Source organism: Lonchura striata, chromosome W, assembly GCF_050655825.1.
Source record: "Lonchura striata isolate lonStrDom1 chromosome W, ASM5065582v1, whole genome shotgun sequence".
Lineage (NCBI taxonomy): Eukaryota > Metazoa > Chordata > Aves > Passeriformes > Estrildidae > Lonchura > Lonchura striata.
Window position 1 is genome coordinate 7347424 of NC_140743.1, and position 25985 is coordinate 7373408.

The following is a 25985-nucleotide window of genomic DNA, read 5'->3' on the forward strand; positions in this document are numbered from 1 at the left end:
AGCTTTCTAAGCCTAGTAGGAGATTCAGGTGAAGGGACTTTGCTAGAGTTCAAGCGTACTGCTCGGCAGGACGTTCGACATTACGTCGGCAAGTAGACCATGCTTCCTAAGCCTAGTAGAAGAGTCAGGCGAAAGGACTTGGCCAGAGATCGAGTGTAAGGCTCGGTAGGATGTTCGACCTTGCCTCGGCAAGGAGACCAATATTCCTAAGCCTCGTAGGAGGGTAGGGCGAAGGGACTGGGCCGGAGTTAGAGTGTAAGACTTGGCAGGACGTTCGGCATTATTTTGGCAAAGAGACCAAGCTTCTTAAGCCTTGTTGGAGTCAAGACAAATGATTTTGCCGGAGTTGGATTGTAAGGCTCACCAGAACTTTCGACATTTCCTCAGCAGGGCGAAGAACCTTCCTAAGCCTAAAAGGAGTCTGGTGAAGGTACTTGGCCAGAGTTTGAGCGTAAGGCTCTACAGGACGTTAAAACTTACCTCGGCAGGGAGACCAGGCTTCCTAAGCCTGGTAGGATTCAGGCCTGGAGACCTGGCAGAAGTTTGAGTGTAAGACTCGGCAGGACGTTCGACCTTACCTCAGCAGGGAGACCAAGATTCCTAAGCCTAGTAGAATTCAGGCGAAGAGACTGGGCTGGAGATCAAGTGCAAGGCTCGGCAGGAGGTTCGACTTTATCTCGTCAGGGAGACCAAGGTTCATAAGCCTAGTAGGAGTCAAGCGAAATGACTTTTCCGGAGTTGGACTGTACCGCTTGGCAGAACGTTCGACCTTACCTCGGCAGGGAGAAAAAGCTTCCTAAGCTTAGTAGGAGCCAGGCGAAGTGACTTGGCTGGAGTTCGAGTGTAAGGCTCAGCAGAACGTTCGACGTTACCTCGGCAGGGTGACCAAGCTTCCTAAGCCTAATAGGAGTCAGGCGAAGGGACTTGGCCGAAGTTCGAGTGTAAGGCTCGGAGGGCCTTCGACCTCACCTCGGCAGGGAGACCAAGTTTCCTAAGCCTAGTAGGATTCAGGGCAGGAGATTGGCTGAAGTTCGAGTGTAAGGCTCGGCAGGACGTTCGACCTTACCTCGGCAGGTTGACCAAGCTTCTTAAGCCTAATTTAATTCAGGCGAAGGGACTGGGACGGATTTCGAGTGTAAGGCTCGGCAGAAGGTTCGATTTTATCTCGTAAGGGAGACCAAGCTTCATAAGCCTAGTAGGAGTCAAGCGAAATGACTTTTCCGCAGTTTGACTGTACCACTTGGCAGAACGTTCGACATTATCTCGGCAGGGAGACCAACCTTCCTAAGCCTAATAGGAATCAGGTGAAGGGACTTGGCCGATGCTCTAGTGTAAGGCTCGGCAGGACGTTCAACCTTACCTCGGCAGGGAGACCAAGCTTCCTAAGACTAGTAGGAGTCAGGCGTAGGGACTTGGCCGGAATTCGAGTGTAAGGCTCAGCAGGACGTTCGACCTTTCCTTGTCAGGTAGACCAATACTCCTAAGCCTAGTAGGAGATTCAGGTGAAGGAACATGGCCAGAGTTAGAGTGTAAGGCTCGGAGAGACATTCGACTCTACCTCGGCTGGGAGACCAAGCTTCCTATGATTAGTAGGAGCCAGGCGAAGGGACTTGGCTGGAATTTGAGTGTAAGGCTCGGCAGAACGTTCGACATTACCTCGGCAGGGTGACCAAGCTTCCTAGGCCTAATAGGAGTCAGGCGAAGGGACTTGGCTGGAATTCGAGTGTAAGGCTCGGCAGGACGTTCGACTTACCTCATCAGGGAGACCAAGATTCCTAAGCCTAGTAGGAGTCAGGCGTAGGGACTTGGCTGGAATTCAAGGGTAAGGCTCAGCAGGACGTTCGACCTTTCCTTGGCAGGTAGACCTATACTCCTAAGCCTAGTAGGAGATTCAGGTGAAGCGACTTGGTCAGAGTTCGAGTGTAAGGCTCGGAGAGACGTTCGACTTTACCTCGGCAGGTTGACCAAGCTTCCTAAGCCTAGTAGGATTAAAGCGAAGGGACTGGGCCGGAGTTGGAGTGTAAGGCTCGATAGGACGTTCGACCTTACCTCGGCAGGAAATCCAATATTCCTAAGCCTTGAAAGAGAGTAGGGCGAAAGGACTTGTCCAGAGTTCGAGTGGAAGGCTCAGCAGAATGTTCGACATTACCTCGGCAGGGTGACCAAGCTTCCTAAGCCTATTAGGATTCAGACCAGGAGACTTGGCCAAAGTTCGAGTGTAAGGCTTGGCAGGACGTTCGACCTTACCTCAGCAGGTTGACCAAGCTTCCTAAGCCTAGTAGGGTTAAGGCGAAGGGATTGGGCCGGAGTTCGAGTGTCAGGCTCGGTAAAACGTTCGACCCTATCTCGTCAGGGAGACCAAGCTTCATAAGCCTAGTAGGAGCCAGTCGAAAGGTCTTGGCAGAAGTTCGAGTGTAAGTCCCGGCAGGACGTTCGACCATACCTCGGCAGGGAGACCAAGCTTCCTATGCCTAGTAGGAGATTCAGGCAAAGGGACTTTGCTACAGTTCGAGTGTAATTCCCGGCAGGACGTTCGACCATACCTCGGCAGGGAGACCAAGCTTCCTATGCCTAGTAGGAGATTCAGGCAAAGGGACTTTGCTACAGTTCAAGCGTTCTGCTCGGCAGGACGTTCGACATTATGTCTTAAAGTTGAACATGCTTCCTAAGACTACTAGGAGAGTCAGGCGAAAGGACTTGGCCAGAGTTCGAGTGCAAGGATCGGTAGGACGTTCGACCTTACCTCGGCAGGGAGACCAAGCTTCCTAATCTTAGTAGGAGCCAGGCGAAGGGACTTGGCTGGAGTTCGAGTGTAAGGCTCAGTAGAACGCTCGACATTACCTCGGCAGGGTGACAAAGCTTCCTAAGCCTAATAGGAGTCAGGCGAAGGTACTTGGCCGATGTTCGAGTGTAAGGCTCGGCAGGGCCTTCGACCTCACCTCGGCAGAGAGACCAAGCTTCCTAAGCCTAGTAGGATTCAGGCCAGGAGACTTGGCCGAAATTCGAGTGTAAGGCTCGGCAGGACGTTCGACCTTACCTCGGCAGGTTGACAAAGCTTCCTAAGCCTAATTTAATTCAGGCGAAGGGACTGGGACGGATTTCGAGTGTAAGGCTCGGCAGGAGGTTTGATTTTATCTCGTAAGGGAGACCAAGCTTCATAAGCCTAGTAGGAGTCAAGCGAAATGACTTTTCCGCAGTTTGACTGTACCGCTTTGCAGAACATTCGACATTACCTCGGCAGGGAGACCAACCTACCTAAGCCTAATAGGACTCAGGTGAAGGGACTTGGCAGATGCTCTAGTGTAAGGCTCGGCAGGACGTTCGACCTTACCTCGGCAGGGAGACCAAACTTCCTAAGACTAGTAGGAGTCAGGCGTAGGGACTTGGCCAGAATTCGAGTGTAAGGCTCAGCAGGACGTTCGACCTTTCCTTGGCAGGTAGACCAATACTCCTAAGCCTAGTAGGAGATTCAGGTGAAGGAACATGGCCTGAGTTCGAGTGTAAGGCTCGGAGAGACATTCGACTCTACCTCGGCAGGGAGATCTAGCTTCCTAAGACTAGTAGGTGTAAGGCGTGGAGATTTGGCCAGAGTTAGAGCGTAAGTCTCGGCAGAACGTTCGACATTACCTCGGCAGGGTGACCAAGCTTCCTAAGCCTAGTAGGATTCGGGCCAGGAGACGTGGCCGAAGTTCGAGTGTAAGGCTCGGCAGGACTTTTGACCTTAACTCAGCAGGTTGACAAAGCTTCCTAAGCCTAGAAGGATTAAGGCGAAGGGACTGGGCCGGAGTTGTAGTGTAAGTCTCTGCAGGACATTCGACCTTACCTCGGCAGGGAGACCAACTTCATAAGCTTAGTAGGAGCAAGGCAAAGAGACTTGGCAGAAGTTCGAGTGTAAGGCTCGGCAGGACGTTCGACCTTACCTCGGCAGGCAGACCAAGCTTCCTTGGCCTAGAAGGGGTCAGGTGTAAGGTCTTGACGGAAGTTCGAGTGTAAGGCTCGGCAAGACGTTCGACCTTACCTCGGCATGGAGACCAAGCTTTCTAAGCCTAGTAGGAGATTCAGGCGAAAGGACTTTGCTACAGTTCAAGCGTACTGCTCGGTAGGACGTTCGACATTTCGTCGGAAAGTAGACCATGCTACCTAAGCTTAGTAGGAGAGTCAGGCGAAAGGACTTGGCCAGAGTTCGAGTGTAAGGCTCGGTAGGACGTTCGACCTTACCTCGGCAGGGAGACCAATATTCCTAAGCCTAATAGTTTTCAGGCGCGGGGACTTGGCCGGAGTTCGAGTGTAAGGCTCGGCAGGACGTTCGACAATACTTTGGCAAAGAGACCAAGCTTCCTAAGCCGTGTAGGAGTCAATCCAAATGACTTTGTCGGAGTTCGAGTGTAAGGCTAGGCAGGAGGTTCGACTTTATCTCGTCGGGGAGACCCACCTTCCTAAGCCTAATAGGACTCAGGTGAAGGGACTTGGCCGATGCTCTAGTGTAAGGCTCGGTAGGACGTTCGACATTACCTCAGCAGGGAGACCAAGCTTCGTAAGACTAGTAGGAGTCAGGCGTAGGGACTTGGCCGGAATTCGAGTGTAAGGCCCAGAAGGACGTTCGACCTTACCTCGGCAGGTAGACCTATACTCCTAAGCCTAGTAGGAGATTCAGGTGGAGCGACTTGGTCAGAGTTCGAGTGTAAGGCTCGGAGAGACGTTCGACTTTACCTCGGCAGGTTGACCAAGCTTCCTAAGCCTAGTAGGATTAAAGCGAAGGGACTGGTCCGGAGTTGGAGTGTAAGGCTCGATAGGACGTTCGACCTTACCTCGGCAGGAAATCCAATATTCCTAAGCCTTGTAAGAGAGTAGGGCGAAAGGACTTGTCCAGAGTTCGAGTGGAAGGCTCAGCAGAATGTTCGACATTACCTCGGCAGGGTGACCAAGCTTCCTAAGCCTAATAGGAGTCAGGCGAAGGGACTTGGCCGATGTTCATGTGTAAGTCTCGGAAGGACCTTCGACCTCACCTCGGCAGGGAGACCAAGCTTCCTAAGCCTAGTAGGATTCAGGTCAGGAGACTTGGCGGAAATTCGAGTGTAAGGCTCGGCAGGACGTTCGACCTTACCTCAGCAGGTTGACCAAGCTTCCTAAGCCTAGCAGGATTAAGGCGAAGGGACTGGGCCGGAGTTCGAGTGTCAGGCTCGGTAAAACATTCGACCCTATCTCGTCAGGGAGACCAAGCTTCATAAGCTTAGTAGGAGTCAGTCGAAAGGACTTGGCAGAAGTTCGAGTGTAAGGCTCGGCAGGACGTTCGACCTTACCTCAGCAGGGAGACCAAGATTCCTAAGCCTAGTAAGAGTCAGGCGTAGAGATTTGGCCAGAGTTAGAGCGTAAGGCTCGGCAGGACGTTCGACCTTATCTCGGCAGGGTGACCAAGCTTCCTAAGCCTAGTAGGAGATTCAGGTGAAGGGACTTGGCCAGAGTTCGAGTGTAAGGCTCGGAGAGACATTCGACTTTACCTCGGCAGGGAGACCAAGCTTCCTATGCTTAGTAGGAGCCAGGTGAAGAGACTTGACTGGAGTTTGAGTGTAAGGCTCAGCAGAACATTCGACATTACCTCGGCAGGGTGACCAAGCTTCCTAAGCCTAATAGGAGTCAGGCGAAGGGACTTGGCCGATGTTCGAGTGTAAGGCTCGGCAGGACCTTCGACCTCACCTCGGCAGGGAGACCAAGCTTCCTAAGCCTAGTAGGATTCAGGTCAGGAGACTTGGCCGAAATTCGAGTGTAAGGCTCGGCAGGACGTTCGACCTTACCTCAGCAGGTTGACCAAGCTTCCTAAGCCTAGTAGAATTTAGGCGAAGGGACTGGGCTGGAGTTCGAGTGTAAGGCTTGGGGGGAGGTTCGACTTTATCTTGTAAGGGAGACCATGCTTCATAAGCCTAGTAGGAGTCAAGCAAAATGACTTTTCCTTAGTTCGACTGTACTGCTTGGCAGAACATTCGACATTACCTCGGCAGGGAGACCAAGCTTCCTAAGTCTAGTAGGAGCCAGGCGTGGAGATTTGGCCAGAGTTAGAGCGTAAGGCTCGGCAGGACGTTCGACCTTACCTCGGCAGGGAGACCAAGCTTTGTAAGACTAGTAGGAGTCAGGCGTAGGGACTTGGCCGGAATTGGAGTGTAAGGCTCAGCAGGACGTTCGACCTTTCCTTGGCAGGTAGACCAATACTTCGAAGCCTAGAAGGAGATTCAGGTGAAGGGACATGGCCAGAGTTCGAGTGTAAGGCTCGGAGAGACATTCGACTTTACCTCGGCAGGGAGACCAAGCTTCCTAAGATTACTAGAAGCCAGGCGAAAGGACTTGGCTGGAATTCGAGTGTAAGGCTCAGCAGAACGTTCGACATTACCTCGGCAGGTTGACAAAGCTTCCTAAGCCTAGTAGGATTCAGGCGAAGGGACTGGGCCGATGTTCGAGTGTAAGGCTCGGCAGGACCTTCGACCTCACCTCGGCAGGGAGACCAAGCTTCCTAAGCCTAGTAGGATTCAGGTCACGAGACTTGGCCGAAATTCGACTGTAAGGCTTGGCAGGACGTTCGACCTTACCTCTGCAGGTTGACAAAGCTTCCTAAGCCTAGTAGCATTAAGGCGAAGGGACTGGGCCGGAGTTCGAGTGTAAGGCTCGGCAGAACGTTCGACCATACCTCAGCAGGGAGACCAAGCTTCCTAGGCCTAGAAGGAGTCAGGTGTAAGGTCTTCACAAAAGTTTGAGTGTAAGGCTCGGCAAGACGTTCGACCTTACCTCGGCATGGAGACCAAGCTTTCTAAGCATAGTAGGAGATTCAGGCGAAGGGACTTTGCTACAGTTCAAGCGTACTGCTCGGCAGGACGTTCGACATTACGTCGGAAAGTAGAACATGCTTCCTAAGCCTAGTAGGAGAGTCAGGCGAAAGGACTTGGCCAGAGTTCGAGTGTAAGGCTCGGTAGGACGTTCGACCTTACCTCGGCAGGGAGACCAAGCTTCCTAAGCTTAGTAGGAGCCAGGCGAAGGGACTTGGCCGAAATTCGAGTGTAAGGCTCGGCAGGACGTTCGACCTTATCTCGGCAGGGTGACCAAGCTTCCTAAGCCTAATAGGACTCAGGCGAAGGGACTTGGCCGATGTTCTAGTGTAAGGCTCGGCAGGACCTTCGACCTCAGCTCGGCAGGGAGACCAAGCTTCCTAAGCCTAGAAGGATTCTGATCAAGAGACTTGGCCGAAGTTCGAGTGTAAGGCTCAGCAGGACGTTTGACCTTTCCTTGGCAGGTAGATCTATACTCCTAAGCCTAGTAGGAGATTCAGGTGAAGGGACTTGGCCAGAGTTCGAGTGTAAGGCTCTACAGGACGTTAAAATTTACCTCGGCAGGGAGACCAGGCTTCCTAAGCCTAGTAGGATTCAGGCCTGGAGACCTGGCAGAAGTTCGAGTGTAAGACTCGGCAGGACGTTCGACCTTACCTCAGCAGGGAGACCAAGATTCCTAAGCCTAGTAGGATTCAGGCGAAGAGACTGGGCTGGAGATCAAGTGTAAGGCTCGGAAGGAGGTTCGACTTTATCTCGTCAGGGAGACCAAGCTTCATAAGCCTAGTAGGAGTCAAGCGAAATGACTTTTCCGGAGTTCGATTGTACTGCTTGGCAGAACGTTCGACATTACCTCGGCAAAGAGACCAACCATCCTAAGCCTAATAGGACTCAGGTGAAGGGACTTGGCCGATGCTCTAGTGTAAGGCTCGGCAGGGCGTTCGACCTCACCTCGGCAGGGAGACCAAGCTTCCTAAGCCTAATAGGAGTAAGGCGTGGAGATTTGGCCAGAGTTGGAGCGTAAGGCTCGGCAGGACGTTCGACCTTACCTCAGCAGGGAGACCCAGCTTCATAAGACTAGTAGGAGTCAGGCGTAAGGACTTGGCCGGAATTCGATTGTAAGGCTCAGCAGGACGTTCGACCTTTCCTTGGCAGGTAGACCTATACTCCTAAGCCTAGAAGGAGATTCAGGTGAAGGGACATGGCCAGATTTCGAGTGTAAGGCTCGGAGAGACATTCGACTTTACCTCGGCAGGGAGACCAAGCTTCCTAAGCTTAGTAGGAGCCAGGCGAAGGGACTTGGCTGGTGTTCGAGTATAAGGCTTGGCAGGACCTTCGACCTCACCTCGGCAGGGAGACCAAGCTTCCTACGCCTACTAGGATTCTGGTCAGGAGACTTGGCCGAAATTCGAGTGTAAGGCTCGGCAGGACGTTCGACCTTACCTCAGCAGGTTGACCAAGCTTCCTAAGCCTAGTAGAATTCAGGCGAAGGGACTGGGCTGGAGTTTGAGTGTAAGGCTTGGGAGGAGGTTCGACTTTATCTCGTAAGGGAGACCATGCTTCATAAGCCTAGTAGGAGTCAAGCAAAATGACTTTTCCTTAGTTCGACTGTACTGCTTGGCAGAACATTCGACATTACCTCGGCAGGGAGACCAAGTTTCCTAAGTCTAGTAGGAGTCAGGCGTGGAGATTTGGCCAGAGTTAGAGCGTAAGGCTCGGCAGGACGTTCGACCTTACCTCGGCATGGAGACCAAGCTTTGTAAGACTAGTAGGAGTCAGGCGTGGAGATTTGGCCAGAGTTAGAGCGTAAGGCTCAGCAGGACGTTCGACCTTTCCTTGGCAGGTAGACCAATACTCCGAAGCCTAGAAGGAGATTCAGGTGAAGGGACATGGCCAGATTTCGAGTGTAAGGCTCGGAGAGACATTCGACTTTACCTCGGCAGGGAGACCAAGCTTCCTAAGATTACTAGAAGCCAGGCGAAAGGACTTGGCTGGAATTCGAGTGTAAGGCTCAGCAGAACGTTCGACATTACCTCGGCAGGTTGACAAAGCTTCCTAAGCCTAGTAGGATTCAGGCGAAGGGACTGGGCCGATGTTCGAGTGTAAGGCTCGGCAGGACCTTCGACCTCACCTCGGCAGGGAGACCAAGCTTCCTAAGCCTAGTAGGATTCAGGTCACGAGACTTGGCCGAAATTCGACTGTAAGGCTTGGCAGGACGTTCGACCTTACCTCTGCAGGTTAACAAAGCTTCCTAAGCCTAGTAGGATTAAGGCGAAGGGACTGGCCCGGAGTTCGAGTGTAAGGCTCGGCAGGACGTTCGACCATACCTCAGCAGGGAGACCAAGCTTCCTAGGCCTAGAAGGAGTCAGGTGTAAGGTCTTGACAAAAGTTTGAGTGTAAGGCTCGGCAAGACGTTCGACCTTACCTCGGCATGGAGACCAAGCTTTCTAAGCATAGTAGGAGATTCAGGCGAAGGGACTTTGCTACAGTTCAAGCGTACTGCTCGGCAGGACGTTCGACATTACGTCGGAAAGTAGAACATGCTTCCTAAGCCTAGTAGGAGAGTCAGGCGAAAGGACTTGGCCAGAGTTCGAGTGTAAGGCTCGGTAGGACGTTCGACCGTACCTCAGCAGGGAGACCAAGCTTCCTAAGCTTAGTAGGAGCCAGGCGAAGGGACTTGGCCGAAATTCGAGTGTAAGGCTCGGAGAGACATTCGACCTTATCTCGGCAGGGTGACCAAGCTTCCTAAGCCTAATAGGACTCAGGCGAAGGGACTTGACCGATGTTCTAGTGTAAGGCTCGGCAGGACCTTCGACCTCACCTCGGCAGGGAGACCAAGCTTCCTAAGCCTAGAAGGATTCTGATCAAGAGACTTGGCGGAAATTCGAGTGTAAGGCTTGGCAGGACGTTCGACCTTACCTGAGCAGGTTGACCAAGCTTCCTAAGCCTAGCAGGATTAAGGCGAAGGGACTGGGCCGGAGTTCGAGTGTCAGGCTCGGTAAAACATTCGACCCTATCTCGTCAGGGAGACCAAGCTTCATAAGCTTAGTAGGAGTCAGTCGAAAGGACTTGGCAGAAGTTCGAGTGTAAGGCTCGGCAGGACGTTCGACCTTACCTCAGCAGGGAGACCAAGATTCCTAAGCCTAGTAAGAGTCAGGCGTGGAGATTTGGCCAGAGTTAGAGCGTAAGGCTCGGCAGGACGTTCGACCTTACCTCGGCAGGGAGACCAAGCTTCATAAGACTAGTAGGAGTCAGGCGTAGGGACTTGGCCGGAATTCGAGGGTAAGGCTCAGCAGGACGTTCGACCTTACCTCGGCAGGTTGACCAAGCTTCCTAAGCCTAGTAGGATTAAAGCGAAGGGACTGGGTGGAATTGGAGTGTAAGGCTCGGTAGGACGTTCGACCTTACCTCGGCAGGAAGACCAAGCTTCCTAAGCCTTGTAGGAGAGAAGGGCGAAAGGACTTGTCCAGAGTTCGAGTGGAAGGCTCGGCAGAATGTTCGACATTACTTCGGCAGGGTGACCAAGCTTCATAAGACTAGTAGGAGTCAGGCGTAGGGACTTGGCCGAAATTCGAGTGTAAGGCTCGGCAGGACGTTCGACCTTACCTCAGCAGGTTGACAAAGCTTCCTAAGCCTAGTAGGATTAAGGCGAAGGGACTGGGCCGGAGTTCGAGTGTAAGGCTCGGCAGGACGTTCGACCTTACCTCGGCAGGGAGACCAAGCTTCCTAAGCCTAGAAGGAGTCAGGCATTGGGTCTTGGCCGGAGTTCAAGTGTGAGGCTCTGCAGGACGTTCGTCCTTACCTCGGCAGGGAGACCAAGCTTCTTAAGCCTAGTAGGATTCACGCCAGGAGACTTGGCCGAAGTTCGAGTGTAAGGCTCAGCAGGACGTTTGACCTTTCCTTGGCAGGTAGATCTATACTCCTAAGCCTAGTAGGAGATTCAGGTGAAGGGACTTGGCCAGAGTTCGAGTGTAAGGCTCTACAGGACGTTAAAATTTACCTCGGCAGGGAGACCAGGCTTCCTAAGCCTAGTAGGATTCAGGCCTGGAGACCTGGCAGAAGTTCGAGTGTAAGACTCGGCAGGACGTTCGACCTTACCTCAGCAGGGAGACCAAGATTCGTAAGCCTAGTAGGATTCAGGCGAAGAGACTGGGCTGGAGATCAAGTGTAAGGCTCGGAAGGAGGTTCGACTTTATCTCGTCAGGGAGACCAAGCTTCATAAGCCTAGTAGGAGTCAAGCGAAATGACTTTTCCGGAGTTCGATTGTACTGCTTGGCAGAACGTTCGACATTACCTCGGCAAAGAGACCAACCATCCTAAGCCTAATAGGACTCAGGTGAAGGGACTTGGCCGATGCTCTAGTGTAAGGCTCGGCAGGGCGTTCGACCTCACCTCGGCAGGGAGACCAAGCTTCCTAAGCCTAATAGGAGTAAGGCGTGGAGATTTGGCCAGAGTTGGAGCGTAAGGCTCGGCAGGACGTTCGACCTTACCTCAGCAGGGAGACCCAGCTTCATAAGACTAGTAGGAGTCAGGCGTAAGGACTTGGCCGGAATTCGATTGTAAGGCTCAGCAGGACGTTCGACCTTTCCTTGGCAGGTAGACCTATACTCCTAAGCCTAGAAGGAGATTCAGGTGAAGGGACATGGCCAGATTTCGAGTGTAAGGCTCGGAGAGACATTCGACTTTACCTCGGCAGGGAGACCAAGCTTCCTAAGCTTAGTAGGAGCCAGGCGAAGGGACTTGGCTGGTGTTCGAGTATAAGGCTTGGCAGGACCTTCGACCTCACCTCGGCAGGGAGACCAAGCTTCCTACGCCTACTAGGATTCTGGTCAGGAGACTTGGCCGAAATTCGAGTGTAAGGCTCGGCAGGACGTTCGACCTTACCTCAGCAGGTTGACCAAGCTTCCTAAGCCTAGTAGAATTCAGGCGAAGGGACTGGGCTGGAGTTTGAGTGTAAGGCTTGGGAGGAGGTTCGACTTTATCTCGTAAGGGAGACCATGCTTCATAAGCCTAGTAGGAGTCAAGCAAAATGACTTTTCCTTAGTTCGACTGTACTGCTTGGCAGAACATTCGACATTACCTCGGCAGGGAGACCAAGTTTCCTAAGTCTAGTAGGAGTCAGGCGTGGAGATTTGGCCAGAGTTAGAGCGTAAGGCTCGGCAGGACGTTCGACCTTACCTCGGCATGGAGACCAAGCTTTGTAAGACTAGTAGGAGTCAGGCGTGGAGATTTGGCCAGAGTTAGAGCGTAAGGCTCAGCAGGACGTTCGACCTTTCCTTGGCAGGTAGACCAATACTCCGAAGCCTAGAAGGAGATTCAGGTGAAGGGACATGGCCAGATTTCGAGTGTAAGGCTCGGAGAGACATTCGACTTTACCTCGGCAGGGAGACCAAGCTTCCTAAGATTACTAGAAGCCAGGCGAAAGGACTTGGCTGGAATTCGAGTGTAAGGCTCAGCAGAACGTTCGACATTACCTCGGCAGGTTGACAAAGCTTCCTAAGCCTAGTAGGATTCAGGCGAAGGGATTGGGCCGATGTTCGAGTGTAAGGCTCGGCAGGACCTTCGACCTCACCTCGGCAGGGAGACCAAGCTTCCTAAGCCTAGTAGGATTCAGGTCACGAGACTTGGCCGAAATTCGACTGTAAGGCTTGGCAGGACGTTCGACCTTACCTCTGCAGGTTAACAAAGCTTCCTAAGCCTAGTAGGATTAAGGCGAAGGGACTGGCCCGGAGTTCGAGTGTAAGGCTCGGCAGGACGTTCGACCATACCTCAGCAGGGAGACCAAGCTTCCTAGGCCTAGAAGGAGTCAGGTGTAAGGTCTTGACAAAAGTTTGAGTGTAAGGCTCGGCAAGACGTTCGACCTTACCTCGGCATGGAGACCAAGCTTTCTAAGCATAGTAGGAGATTCAGGCGAAGGGACTTTGCTACAGTTCAAGCGTACTGCTCGGCAGGACGTTCGACATTACGTCGGAAAGTAGAACATGCTTCCTAAGCCTAGTAGGAGAGTCAGGCGAAAGGACTTGGCCAGAGTTCGAGTGTAAGGCTCGGTAGGACGTTCGAACGTACCTCGGCAGGGAGACCAAGCTTCCTAAGCTTAGTAGGAGCCAGGCGAAGGGACTTGGCCGAAATTCGAGTGTAAGGCTCGGAGAGACATTCGACCTTATCTCGGCAGGGTGACCAAGCTTCCTAAGCCTAATAGGACTCAGGCGAAGGGACTTGACCGATGTTCTAGTGTAAGGCTCGGCAGGACCTTCGACCTCACCTCGGCAGGGAGACCAAGCTTCCTAAGCCTAGAAGGATTCTGATCAAGAGACTTGGCGGAAATTCGAGTGTAAGGCTTGGCAGGACGTTCGACCTTACCTGAGCAGGTTGACCAAGCTTCCTAAGCCTAGCAGGATTAAGGCGAAGGGACTGGGCCGGAGTTCGAGTGTCAGGCTCGGTAAAACATTCGACCCTATCTCGTCAGGGAGACCAAGCTTCATAAGCTTAGTAGGAGTCAGTCGAAAGGACTTGGCAGAAGTTCGAGTGTAAGGCTCGGCAGGACGTTCGACCTTACCTCAGCAGGGAGACCAAGATTCCTAAGCCTAGTAAGAGTCAGGCGTGGAGATTTGGCCAGAGTTAGAGCGTAAGGCTCGGCAGGACGTTCGACCTTACCTCGGCAGGGAGACCAAGCTTCATAAGACTAGTAGGAGTCAGGCGTAGGGACTTGGCCGGAATTCGAGGGTAAGGCTCAGCAGGACGTTCGACCTTACCTCGGCAGGTTGACCAAGCTTCCTAAGCCTAGTAGGATTAAAGCGAAGGGACTGGGTGGAATTGGAGTGTAAGGCTCGGTAGGACGTTCGACCTTACCTCGGCAGGAAGACCAAGCTTCCTAAGCCTTGTAGGAGAGAAGGGCGAAAGGACTTGTCCAGAGTTCGAGTGGAAGGCTCGGCAGAATGTTCGACATTACTTCGGCAGGGTGACCAAGCTTCATAAGACTAGTAGGAGTCAGGCGTAGGGACTTGGCCGAAATTCGAGTGTAAGGCTCGGCAGGACGTTCGACCTTACCTCAGCAGGTTGACAAAGCTTCCTAAGCCTAGTAGGATTAAGGCGAAGGGACTGGGCCGGAGTTCGAGTGTAAGGCTCGGCAGGACGTTCGACCTTACCTCGGCAGGGAGACCAAGCTTCCTAAGCCTAGAAGGAGTCAGGTGTAAGGTCCTGACGGAAGTTCGAGTATAAGGCTCGGCAAGATGTTCGACCTTACCTCGGCAGGGAGACCAAGCTTTCTAAGCCTAGTAGGAGATTCAGGTGAAGGGACTTTGCTAGAGTTCAAGCGTACTGCTCGGCAGGACGTTCGACATTACGTCGGCAAGTAGACCATGCTTCCTAAGCCTAGTAGAAGAGTCAGGCGAAAGGACTTGGCCAGAGATCGAGTGTAAGGCTCGGTAGGACGTTCGAACTTATCTCGTCAGGGAGACCAAGATTCCTAAGCCTAGTAGGAGTCAGGCGTTGGGTCTTGGCCGCAGTTCAAGTGTGAGGCTCTGCAGGACGTTCGTCCCGACCTCGGCAGGGAGACCAAGCTTCCTAAGCCTAATAGGATTCAGGCCAGGAGACTTGGTCGAAATTCGAGTGTAAGGCTCGGCAGGACGTTCGACCTTACCTCAGCAGGTTGACCAAGCTTCCTAAGCCTAGTAGAATTCAGGCGAAGGGACTGGGCTGGAGTTTGAGTGTAAGGCTCGGGAGGAGGTTCGACTTTATCTCGTAAGGGAGACCATGCTTCATAAGCCTAGTAGGAGTCTAGCAAAATGACTTTTCCCTAGTTCGACTGTACTGGTTGGCAGAACGTTCGACATTACCTCGGCAGGGAGAACAAGCTTCCTAAGTCTAGTAGGAGTCAGGCGTGGAGATTTGGCCAGAGTTAGAGCGTAAGGCTCGGCAGGACGTTCGACCTTACCTCGGCAGGGAGACCAAGCTTTGTAAGCCTAGTAGGAGTCAGGCGTAGGGACTTGGCCGGAATTGGAGTGTAAAGCTCAGCAGGACGTTCGTCCTTACCTCGGCAGGGAGACCAAGCTTCCTAAGCGTAGGAGGATTCAGGCCAGGAGACTTGGCCGAAGTTCGAGTGTAAGGCTCACCAGGACGTTTGACCTTTCCTTGGCAGGTAGATCTATACTCCTAAGCCTAGTAGGAGATTCAGGTGAAGGGACTTGGCCAGAGTTCAAGTGTAAGGCTCGGAGAGACATTCGACTTTACCTCGGCAGGGAGACCAAGTTTCCCAAGCTTAGTAGGAGCCAGGCGAAGAGACTTGGCTGGAGTTTGAGTGTAAGGCTCAGGAGAACGTTCGACATTACCTCGGCAAGGTGACCAAGCTTCCTAAGCCTAATAGAAGTCAGGCGAAGGGACTTGGCCGATGTTCTAGTGTAAGGCTCGGCTGGACCTTCGACCGCACCTCGGCAGGGAGACCAAGTTTCCTAAGCCTAGTAAGATTCTGATCAGGAGACTTGGCCGAAATTCGAGTGTAAGGCTCGGCAGGACGTTCGACCTTTCCTCAGCAGGTTGACAAAGCTTCCTAAGCCTAGTAGGATTTAGGCGAATGGACTGGGTCAGATTTCGAGTGTAAGGCTCGGAAGGACGTTCGAACTTATCCCGTCAGGGAGACCAAGATTCCTAAGCCTAGTAGGAGTCAGGCGTTGGGTCTTGGCCGCAGTTCAAGTGTGAGGCTCTGCAGGACGTTCGTCCCGACCTCGGCAGGGAGACCAAGCTTCCTAAGCCTAATAGGATTCAGGCCAGGAGACTTGGCCGGAGTTCGAGTGTAAGGCACGGCAGGACGTTTGACCTTACCTCAGCAGGTTGACAAAGCTTCCTAAGCCTAGTAGGATTAAGGCGAAGGGACTGGGCCGGAGTTCGAGTGTAAAGCTCTGCAGGACGTTCGACCTTACCTCGGCAGGGAGACCAAGCTTCCTAGGCCTAGAAGGAGTCAGGTGTAAGGTCTTGACAGAAGTTCGAGTGTAAGGCTCGGCGAGATGTTTGACCGTTCCTCGGCAGGGAGACCAAGCTTTCTAAGCCTAGTAGGAGATTCAGGTGAAGGGACTTTGCTAGAGTTCAAGCGTACTGCTCGGCAGGACGTTCGACATTACGTCGGCAAGTAGACCATGCTTCCTAAGCCTAGTAGAAAAGTCAGGCGAAAGGACTTGGCCAGAGATCGAGTGTAAGGCTCGGTAGGACGTTCAAACTTACCTCGGCAGGGAGACCAGGCTTCCTAAGCCTAGTAGGATTCAGGCCTGGAGACCTGGCAGAAGTTCGAGTGTAAGACTCGGCAGGACGTTCGACCTTACCTCAGCAGGGAGACCAAGATTCCTAAGCCTAGTAGGATTCAGGCGAAGAGACTGGGCTGGAGATCAAGTGCTAGGCTCGGCAGGAGGTTCGACTTTATCTCGTCAGGGAGACCAAGCTTCATAAGCCTAGTAGGAGTCAAGCGAAATGACTTTTCCGGAGTTCGACTGTACTGCTTGGCGGAACGTTCGACATTACCTCGGCAAGGAGACCAACCATCCTAAGCCTAATAGGACTCAGGTGAAGGGACTTGGCCGATGCTCTAGTGTAAGGCCCGGCAGGGCGTTCGACCTTACCTCGGCAGGGAGACCAAGCTTCCTAAGACTAGTAGGAGTAAGGCGTGGAGATTTGGCCAGAGTTGGAGCGTAAGGCTCGGCAGGACGTTCGACCTTACCTCAGCAGGGAGACCCTGCTTCATAAGACTAGTAGGAGTCAGGCGTAGGGACTTGGCCAGAATTCGATTGTAAGGCTCAGTAGGACGTTCGACCTTTCCTTGGCAGGTAGACCTATACTCCTAATCCTAGTAGGAGATTCAGGGGAAGGGACTTGGCCAGAGTTCGAGTGTAAGGCTCGGAGAGACGTTCGACTTTACCTCGGCAGGTTGACCAAGCTTCCTAAGCCTAGTAGGATGAAAGCGAAGGGACTGGGCCGGAGTTGGAGTGTAAGGCTCGGTAGGACGTTCAAACTTACCTCGGCAGGGAGACCAGGCTTCCTAAGCCTAGTAGGATTCAGGCCTGGAGACCTGGCAGAAGTTCGAGTGTAAGACTCGGCAGGACGTTCGACCTTACCTCAGCAGGGAGACCAAGATTCCTAAGCCTAGTAAGAGTCAGGCGTGGAGATTTGACCAGAGTTAGAGCGTAAGGCTCGGCAGGACGTTCGACCTTACCTCGGCAGGGAGACCAAGCTTCGTAAGACTAGTAGGAGTCAGGCGTAGGGACTTGGCCGGAATTCGAGGGTAAGGCTCAGCAGGACGTTCGACCTTACCTCGGCAGGTTGACCAAGCTTCCTAAGCCTAGTAGGATTAAAGCGAAGGGACTGGGTGGAATTGGAGTGTAAGGCTCGGTAGGACGTTCGACCTTACCTCGGCAGGAAGACCAAGCTTCCTAAGCCTTGTAGGAGAGAAGGGCGAAAGGACTTGTCCAGAGTTCGAGTGGAAGGCTCGGCAGAATGTTCGACATTACTTCGGCAGGGTGACCAAGCTTCCTAAGCCTAACAGAAGTCAGGCGAAGGGACTTGGCCGATGTTCGTGTGTAAGGCTCGGCAGGACGTTCGACCTCACCTCGGCAGGGAGACCAAGCTTCCTAAGCCTAGTAGGAGATTCAGGTGAAGGGACTTGGCCAGAGTTCGAGTGTAAGGCTCGGAGAGACATTCGACTTTACCTCGGCAGGGAGACCAAGCTTCCTATGCTTAGTAGGAGCCAGGTGAAGAGACTTGACTGGAGTTTGAGTGTAAGGCTCAGCAGAACATTCGACATTACCTCGGCAGGGTGACCAAGCTTCCTAAGCCTAATAGGAGTCAGGCGAAGGGACTTGGCCGATGTTCGAGTGTAAGGCTCGGCAGGACCTTCGACCTCACCTCGGCAGGGAGACCAAGCTTCCTAAGCCTAGTAGGATTCAGGTCAGGAGACTTGGCCGAAATTCGAGTGTAAGGCTCGGCAGGACGTTCGACCTTACCTCAGCAGGTTGACCAAGCTTCCTAAGCCTAGTAGAATTTAGGCGAAGGGACTGGGCTGGAGTTCGAGTGTAAGGCTTGGGGGGAGGTTCGACTTTATCTTGTAAGGGAGACCATGCTTCATAAGCCTAGTAGGAGTCAAGCAAAATGACTTTTCCTTAGTTCGACTGTACTGCTTGGCAGAACATTCGACATTACCTCGGCAGGGAGACCAAGCTTCCTAAGTCTAGTAGGAGCCAGGCGTGGAGATTTGGCCAGAGTTAGAGCGTAAGGCTCGGCAGGACGTTCGACCTTACCTCGGCAGGGAGACCAAGCTTTGTAAGACTAGTAGGAGTCAGGCGTAGGGACTTGGCCGGAATTGGAGTGTAAGGCTCAGCAGGACGTTCGACCTTTCCTTGGCAGGTAGACCAATACTTCGAAGCCTAGAAGGAGATTCAGGTGAAGGGACATGGCCAGAGTTCGAGTGTAAGGCTCGGAGAGACATTCGACTTTACCTCGGCAGGGAGACCAAGCTTCCTAAGATTACTAGAAGCCAGGCGAAAGGACTTGGCTGGAATTCGAGTGTAAGGCTCAGCAGAACGTTCGACATTACCTCGGCAGGTTGACAAAGCTTCCTAAGCCTAGTAGGATTCAGGCGAAGGGACTGGGCCGATGTTCGAGTGTAAGGCTCGGCAGGACCTTCGACCTCACCTCGGCAGGGAGACCAAGCTTCCTAAGCCTAGTAGGATTCAGGTCACGAGACTTGGCCGAAATTCGACTGTAAGGCTTGGCAGGACGTTCGACCTTACCTCTGCAGGTTGACAAAGCTTCCTAAGCCTAGTAGCATTAAGGCGAAGGGACTGGGCCGGAGTTCGAGTGTAAGGCTCGGCAGAACGTTCGACCATACCTCAGCAGGGAGACCAAGCTTCCTAGGCCTAGAAGGAGTCAGGTGTAAGGTCTTCACAAAAGTTTGAGTGTAAGGCTCGGCAAGACGTTCGACCTTACCTCGGCATGGAGACCAAGCTTTCTAAGCATAGTAGGAGATTCAGGCGAAGGGACTTTGCTACAGTTCAAGCGTACTGCTCGGCAGGACGTTCGACATTACGTCGGAAAGTAGAACATGCTTCCTAAGCCTAGTAGGAGAGTCAGGCGAAAGGACTTGGCCAGAGTTCGAGTGTAAGGCTCGGTAGGACGTTCGACCTTACCTCGGCAGGGAGACCAAGCTTCCTAAGCTTAGTAGGAGCCAGGCGAAGGGACTTGGCCGAAATTCGAGTGTAAGGCTCGGCAGGACGTTCGACCTTATCTCGGCAGGGTGACCAAGCTTCCTAAGCCTAATAGGACTCAGGCGAAGGGACTTGGCCGATGTTCTAGTGTAAGGCTCGGCAGGACCTTCGACCTCAGCTCGGCAGGGAGACCAAGCTTCCTAAGCCTAGAAGGATTCTGATCAAGAGACTTGGCCGAAGTTCGAGTGTAAGGCTCAGCAGGACGTTTGACCTTTCCTTGGCAGGTAGATCTATACTCCTAAGCCTAGTAGGAGATTCAGGTGAAGGGACTTGGCCAGAGTTCGAGTGTAAGGCTCTACAGGACGTTAAAATTTACCTCGGCAGGGAGACCAGGCTTCCTAAGCCTAGTAGGATTCAGGCCTGGAGACCTGGCAGAAGTTCGAGTGTAAGACTCGGCAGGACGTTCGACCTTACCTCAGCAGGGAGACCAAGATTCCTAAGCCTAGTAGGATTCAGGCGAAGAGACTGGGCTGGAGATCAAGTGTAAGGCTCGGAAGGAGGTTCGACTTTATCTCGTCAGGGAGACCAAGCTTCATAAGCCTAGTAGGAGTCAAGCGAAATGACTTTTCCGGAGTTCGATTGTACTGCTTGGCAGAACGTTCGACATTACCTCGGCAAAGAGACCAACCATCCTAAGCCTAATAGGACTCAGGTGAAGGGACTTGGCCGATGCTCTAGTGTAAGGCTCGGCAGGGCGTTCGACCTCACCTCGGCAGGGAGACCAAGCTTCCTAAGCCTAATAGGAGTAAGGCGTGGAGATTTGGCCAGAGTTGGAGCGTAAGGCTCGGCAGGACGTTCGACCTTACCTCAGCAGGGAGACCCAGCTTCATAAGACTAGTAGGAGTCAGGCGTAAGGACTTGGCCGGAATTCGATTGTAAGGCTCAGCAGGACGTTCGACCTTTCCTTGGCAGGTAGACCTATACTCCTAAGCCTAGAAGGAGATTCAGGTGAAGGGACATGGCCAGATTTCGAGTGTAAGGCTCGGAGAGACATTCGACTTTACCTCGGCAGGGAGACCAAGCTTCCTAAGCTTAGTAGGAGCCAGGCGAAGGGACTTGGCTGGTGTTCGAGTATAAGGCTTGGCAGGACCTTCGACCTCACCTCGGCAGGGAGACCAAGCTTCCTACGCCTACTAGGATTCTGGTCAGGAGACTTGGCCGAAATTCGAGTGTAAGGCTCGGCAGGACGTTCGACCTTACCTCAGCAGGTTGACCAAGCTTCCTAAGCCTAGTAGAATTCAGGCGAAGGGACTGGGCTGGAGTTTGAGTGTAAGGCTTGGGAGGAGGTTCGACTTTATCTCGTAAGGGAGACCATGCTTCATAAGCCTAGTAGGAGTCAAGCAAAATGACTTTTCCTTAGTTCGACTGTACTGCTTGTCAGAACATTCGACATTACCTCGGCAGGGAGACCAAGTTTCCTAAGTCTAGTAGGAGTCAGGCGTGGAGATTTGGCCAGAGTTAGAGCGTAAGGCTCGGCAGGACGTTCGACCTTACCTCGGCATGGAGACCAAGCTTTGTAAGACTAGTAGGAGTCAGGCGTGGACATTTGGCCAGAGTTAGAGCGTAAGGCTCAGCAGGACGTTCGACCTTTCCTTGGCAGGTAGACCAATACTCCGAAGCCTAGAAGGAGATTCAGGTGAAGGGACATGGCCAGATTTCGAGTGTAAGGCTCGGAGAGACATTCGACTTTACCTCGGCAGGGAGACCAAGCTTCCTAAGATTACTAGAAGCCAGGCGAAAGGACTTGGCTGGAATTCGAGTGTAAGGCTCAGCAGAACGTTCGACATTACCTCGGCAGGTTGACAAAGCTTCCTAAGCCTAGTAGGATTCAGGCGAAGGGACTGGGCCGATGTTCGAGTGTAAGGCTCGGCAGGACCTTCGACCTCACCTCGGCAGGGAGACCAAGCTTCCTAAGCCTAGTAGGATTCAGGTCACGAGACTTGGCCGAAATTTGACTGTAAGGCTTGGCAGGACGTTCGACCTTACCTCTGCAGGTTAACAAAGCTTCCTAAGCCTAGTAGGATTAAGGCGAAGGGACTGGCCCGGAGTTCGAGTGTAAGGCTCGGCAGGACGTTCGACCATACCTCAGCAGGGAGACCAAGCTTCCTAGGCCTAGAAGGAGTCAGGTGTAAGGTCTTGACAAAAGTTTGAGTGTAAGGCTCGGCAAGACGTTCGACCTTACCTCGGCATGGAGACCAAGCTTTCTAAGCATAGTAGGAGATTCAGGCGAAGGGACTTTGCTACAGTTCAAGCGTACTGCTCGGCAGGACGTTCGACATTACGTCGGAAAGTAGAACATGCTTCCTAAGCCTAGTAGGAGAGTCAGGCGAAAGGACTTGGCCAGAGTTCGAGTGTAAGGCTCGGTAGGACGTTCGACCGTACCTCAGCAGGGAGACCAAGCTTCCTAAGCTTAGTAGGAGCCAGGCGAAGGGACTTGGCCGAAATTCGAGTGTAAGGCTCGGAGAGACATTCGACCTTATCTCGGCAGGGTGACCAAGCTTCCTAAGCCTAATAGGACTCAGGCGAAGGGACTTGACCGATGTTCTAGTGTAAGGCTCGGCAGGACCTTCGACCTCACCTCGGCAGGGAGACCAAGCTTCCTAAGCCTAGAAGGATTCTGATCAAGAGACTTGGCGGAAATTCGAGTGTAAGGCTTGGCAGGACGTTCGACCTTACCTGAGCAGGTTGACCAAGCTTCCTAAGCCTAGCAGGATTAAGGCGAAGGGACTGGGCCGGAGTTCGAGTGTCAGGCTCGGTAAAACATTCGACCCTATCTCGTCAGGGAGACCAAGCTTCATAAGCTTAGTAGGAGTCAGTCGAAAGGACTTGGCAGAAGTTCGAGTGTAAGGCTCGGCAGGACGTTCGACCTTACCTCAGCAGGGAGACCAAGATTCCTAAGCCTAGTAAGAGTCAGGCGTGGAGATTTGGCCAGAGTTAGAGCGTAAGGCTCGGCAGGACGTTCGACCTTACCTCGGCAGGGAGACCAAGCTTCATAAGACTAGTAGGAGTCAGGCGTAGGGACTTGGCCGGAATTCGAGGGTAAGGCTCAGCAGGACGTTCGACCTTACCTCGGCAGGTTGACCAAGCTTCCTAAGCCTAGTAGGATTAAAGCGAAGGGACTGGGTGGAATTGGAGTGTAAGGCTCGGTAGGACGTTCGACCTTACCTCGGCAGGAAGACCAAGCTTCCTAAGCCTTGTAGGAGAGAAGGGCGAAAGGACTTGTCCAGAGTTCGAGTGGAAGGCTCGGCAGAATGTTCGACATTACTTCGGCAGGGTGACCAAGCTTCATAAGACTAGTAGGAGTCAGGCGTAGGGACTTGGCCGAAATTCGAGTGTAAGGCTCGGCAGGACGTTCGACCTTACCTCAGCAGGTTGACAAAGCTTCCTAAGCCTAGTAGGATTAAGGCGAAGGGACTGGGCCGGAGTTCGAGTGTAAGGCTCGGCAGGACGTTCGACCTTACCTCGGCAGGGAGACCAAGCTTCCTAAGCCTAGAAGGAGTCAGGCATTGGGTCTTGGCCGGAGTTCAAGTGTGAGGCTCTGCAGGACGTTCGTCCTTACCTCGGCAGGGAGACCAAGCTTCCTAAGCCTAGTAGGATTCACGCCAGGAGACTTGGCCGAAGTTCGAGTGTAAGGCTCAGCAGGACGTTTGACCTTTCCTTGGCAGGTAGATCTATACTCCTAAGCCTAGTAGGAGATTCAGGTGAAGGGACTTGGCCAGAGTTCGAGTGTAAGGCTCTACAGGACGTTAAAATTTACCTCGGCAGGGAGACCAGGCTTCCTAAGCCTAGTAGGATTCAGGCCTGGAGACCTGGCAGAAGTTCGAGTGTAAGACTCGGCAGGACGTTCGACCTTACCTCAGCAGGGAGACCAAGATTCCTAAGCCTAGTAGGATTCAGGCGAAGAGACTGGGCTGGAGATCAAGTGTAAGGCTCGGAAGGAGGTTCGACTTTATCTCGTCAGGGAGACCAAGCTTCATAAGCCTAGTAGGAGTCAAGCGAAATGACTTTTCCGGAGTTCGATTGTACTGCTTGGCAGAACGTTCGACATTACCTCGGCAAAGAGACCAACCATCCTAAGCCTAATAGGACTCAGGTGAAAGGACTTGGTCGATGCTCTAGTGTAATGCTCGGCAGGACGTTCGACATTACCTCAGCAGGGAGACCAAGCTTCCTAAGCCTAATAGGAGTCAGGCGTAGGGACTTGGCCGGAATTCGAGGGTAAGTCTCAGCAGGATGTTCGACCTTTCCTTGGCAGGTAGACCTATACTCCTAAGCCTAGTAGGAGATTCAGGTGAAGCGACTTGGTCAGAGTTCGAGTGTAAGGCTCGGAGAGACATTCGACTTTACGTCGGCAGGAAGACCAAGCTTCCTAAGCCTTGTAGGAGTCAAGCGAAATGACTTTGCCGGAATTGGAGTGTAAGGCTCGGTAGGATGTTCGAACTGACCTCGGCAGGAAGGCCAATATTCCTAAGCCTTGTAGGAGAGTAGGGCGAAAGGACTTGTCCAGAGTTCGAGTGTAAGGCTCAGCAGAATGTTCGACATTACCTCGGCAGGGTGACCAAGCTTCCTAAGCCTAATAGGAGTCAGGCGAAGGGACTTGGCCGATGTTCATGTGTAAGTCTCGGAAGGACCTTCGACCTCACCTCGGCAGGGAGACCAAGCTTCCTAAGCCTAGTAGGATTCAGGTCAGGAGACTTGGCGGAAATTCGAGTGTAAGGCTCGGCAGGACGTTCGACCTTACCTCAGCAGGTTGACCAAGCTTCCTAAGCCTAGCAGGATTAAGGCGAAGGGACTGGGCCGGAGTTCGAGTGTCAGGCTCGGTAAAACATTCGACCCTATCTCGTCAGGGAGACCAAGCTTCATAAGCTTAGTAGGAGTCAGTCGAAAGGACTTGGCAGAAGTTCGAGTGTAAGGCTTGGCAGGACGTTCGACCTTACCTCAGCAGGGAGACCAAGATTCCTAAGCCTAGTAAGAGTCAGGCGTAGAGATTTGGCCAGAGTTAGAGCGTAAGGCTCGGCAGGACGTTCGACCTTACCTCGGCAGGGAGACCAAGTTTCATAAGACTAGTAGGAGTCAGGCGTAGGGACTTGGCCAGATTTCGAGGGTAAGGCTCAGCAGGACGTTCGACCTTACCTCGGCAGGTTGACCAAGCTTCCTAAGCCTAGTAGGATTAAAGCGAAGGGACTGGGTGGAATTGGAGTGTAAGGCTCGGTAGGACGTTCGACCTTACCTCGGCAGGAAGACCAAGCTTCCTAAGCCTTGTAGGAGAGAAGGGCGAAAGGACTTGTCCAGAGTTCGAGTGGAAGGCTCGGCAGAATGTTCGACATTACTTCGGCAGGGTGACCAAGCTTCCTAAGCCTAGTAGGATTATGGTCAGGAGACTTGGCCGAAATTCGAGTGTAAGGCTCGGCAGGACGTTCGACCTTACCTCAGCAGGTTGACAAAGCTTCCTAAGCCTAGTAGGATTAAGGCGAAGGGACTGGGCCGGAGTTCTAGTGTAAGGCTCGGCAGAATGTTCGCCCTTATCCCGGCAAGGAAACCAAGCTTCCTAAGCCTAGTAGGAGTCAGGCATTGGGTCTTGGCCGGAGTTCAAGTGTGAGGCTCTGCAGGACGTTCGTCCTTACCTCGGCAGGGAGACCAAGCTTCCTAAGCCTAGTAGGATTCACGCCAGGAGACTTGGCCGAAGTTCGAGTGTAAGGCTCAGCAGGACGTTTGACCTTTCCTTGGCAGGTAGATCTATACTCCTAAGCCTAGTAGGAGATTCAGGTGAAGGGACTTGGCCAGAGTTCGAGTGTAAGGCTCTACAGGACGTTAAAATTTACCTCGGCAGGGAGACCAGGCTTCCTAAGCCTAGTAGGATTCAGGCCTGGAGACCTGGCAGAAGTTCGAGTGTAAGACTCGGCAGGACGTTCGACCTTACCTCAGCAGGGAGACCAAGATTCCTAAGCCTAGTAGGATTCAGGCGAAGAGACTGGGCTGGAGATCAAGTGTAAGGCTCGGAAGGAGGTTCGACTTTATCTCGTCAGGGAGACCAAGCTTCATAAGCCTAGTAGGAGTCAAGCGAAATGACTTTTCCGGAGTTCGATTGTACTGCTTGGCAGAACGTTCGACATTACCTCGGCAAAGAGACCAACCATCCTAAGCCTAATAGGACTCAGGTGAAGGGACTTGGCCGATGCTCTAGTGTAAGGCTCGGCAGGGCGTTCGACCTCACCTCGGCAGGGAGACCAAGCTTCCTAAGCCTAATAGGAGTAAGGCGTGGAGATTTGGCCAGAGTTGGAGCGTAAGGCTCGGCAGGACGTTCGACCTTACCTCAGCAGGGAGACCCAGCTTCATAAGACTAGTAGGAGTCAGGCGTAAGGACTTGGCCGGAATTCGATTGTAAGGCTCAGCAGGACGTTCGACCTTTCCTTGGCAGGTAGACCTATACTCCTAAGCCTAGAAGGAGATTCAGGTGAAGGGACATGGCCAGATTTCGAGTGTAAGGCTCGGAGAGACATTCGACTTTACCTCGGCAGGGAGACCAAGCTTCCTAAGCTTAGTAGGAGCCAGGCGAAGGGACTTGGCTGGTGTTCGAGTATAAGGCTTGGCAGGACCTTCGACCTCACCTCGGCAGGGAGACCAAGCTTCCTACGCCTACTAGGATTCTGGTCAGGAGACTTGGCCGAAATTCGAGTGTAAGGCTCGGCAGGACGTTCGACCTTACCTCAGCAGGTTGACCAAGCTTCCTAAGCCTAGTAGAATTCAGGCGAAGGGACTGGGCTGGAGTTTGAGTGTAAGGCTTGGGAGGAGGTTCGACTTTATCTCGTAAGGGAGACCATGCTTCATAAGCCTAGTAGGAGTCAAGCAAAATGACTTTTCCTTAGTTCGACTGTACTGCTTGGCAGAACATTCGACATTACCTCGGCAGGGAGACCAAGTTTCCTAAGTCTAG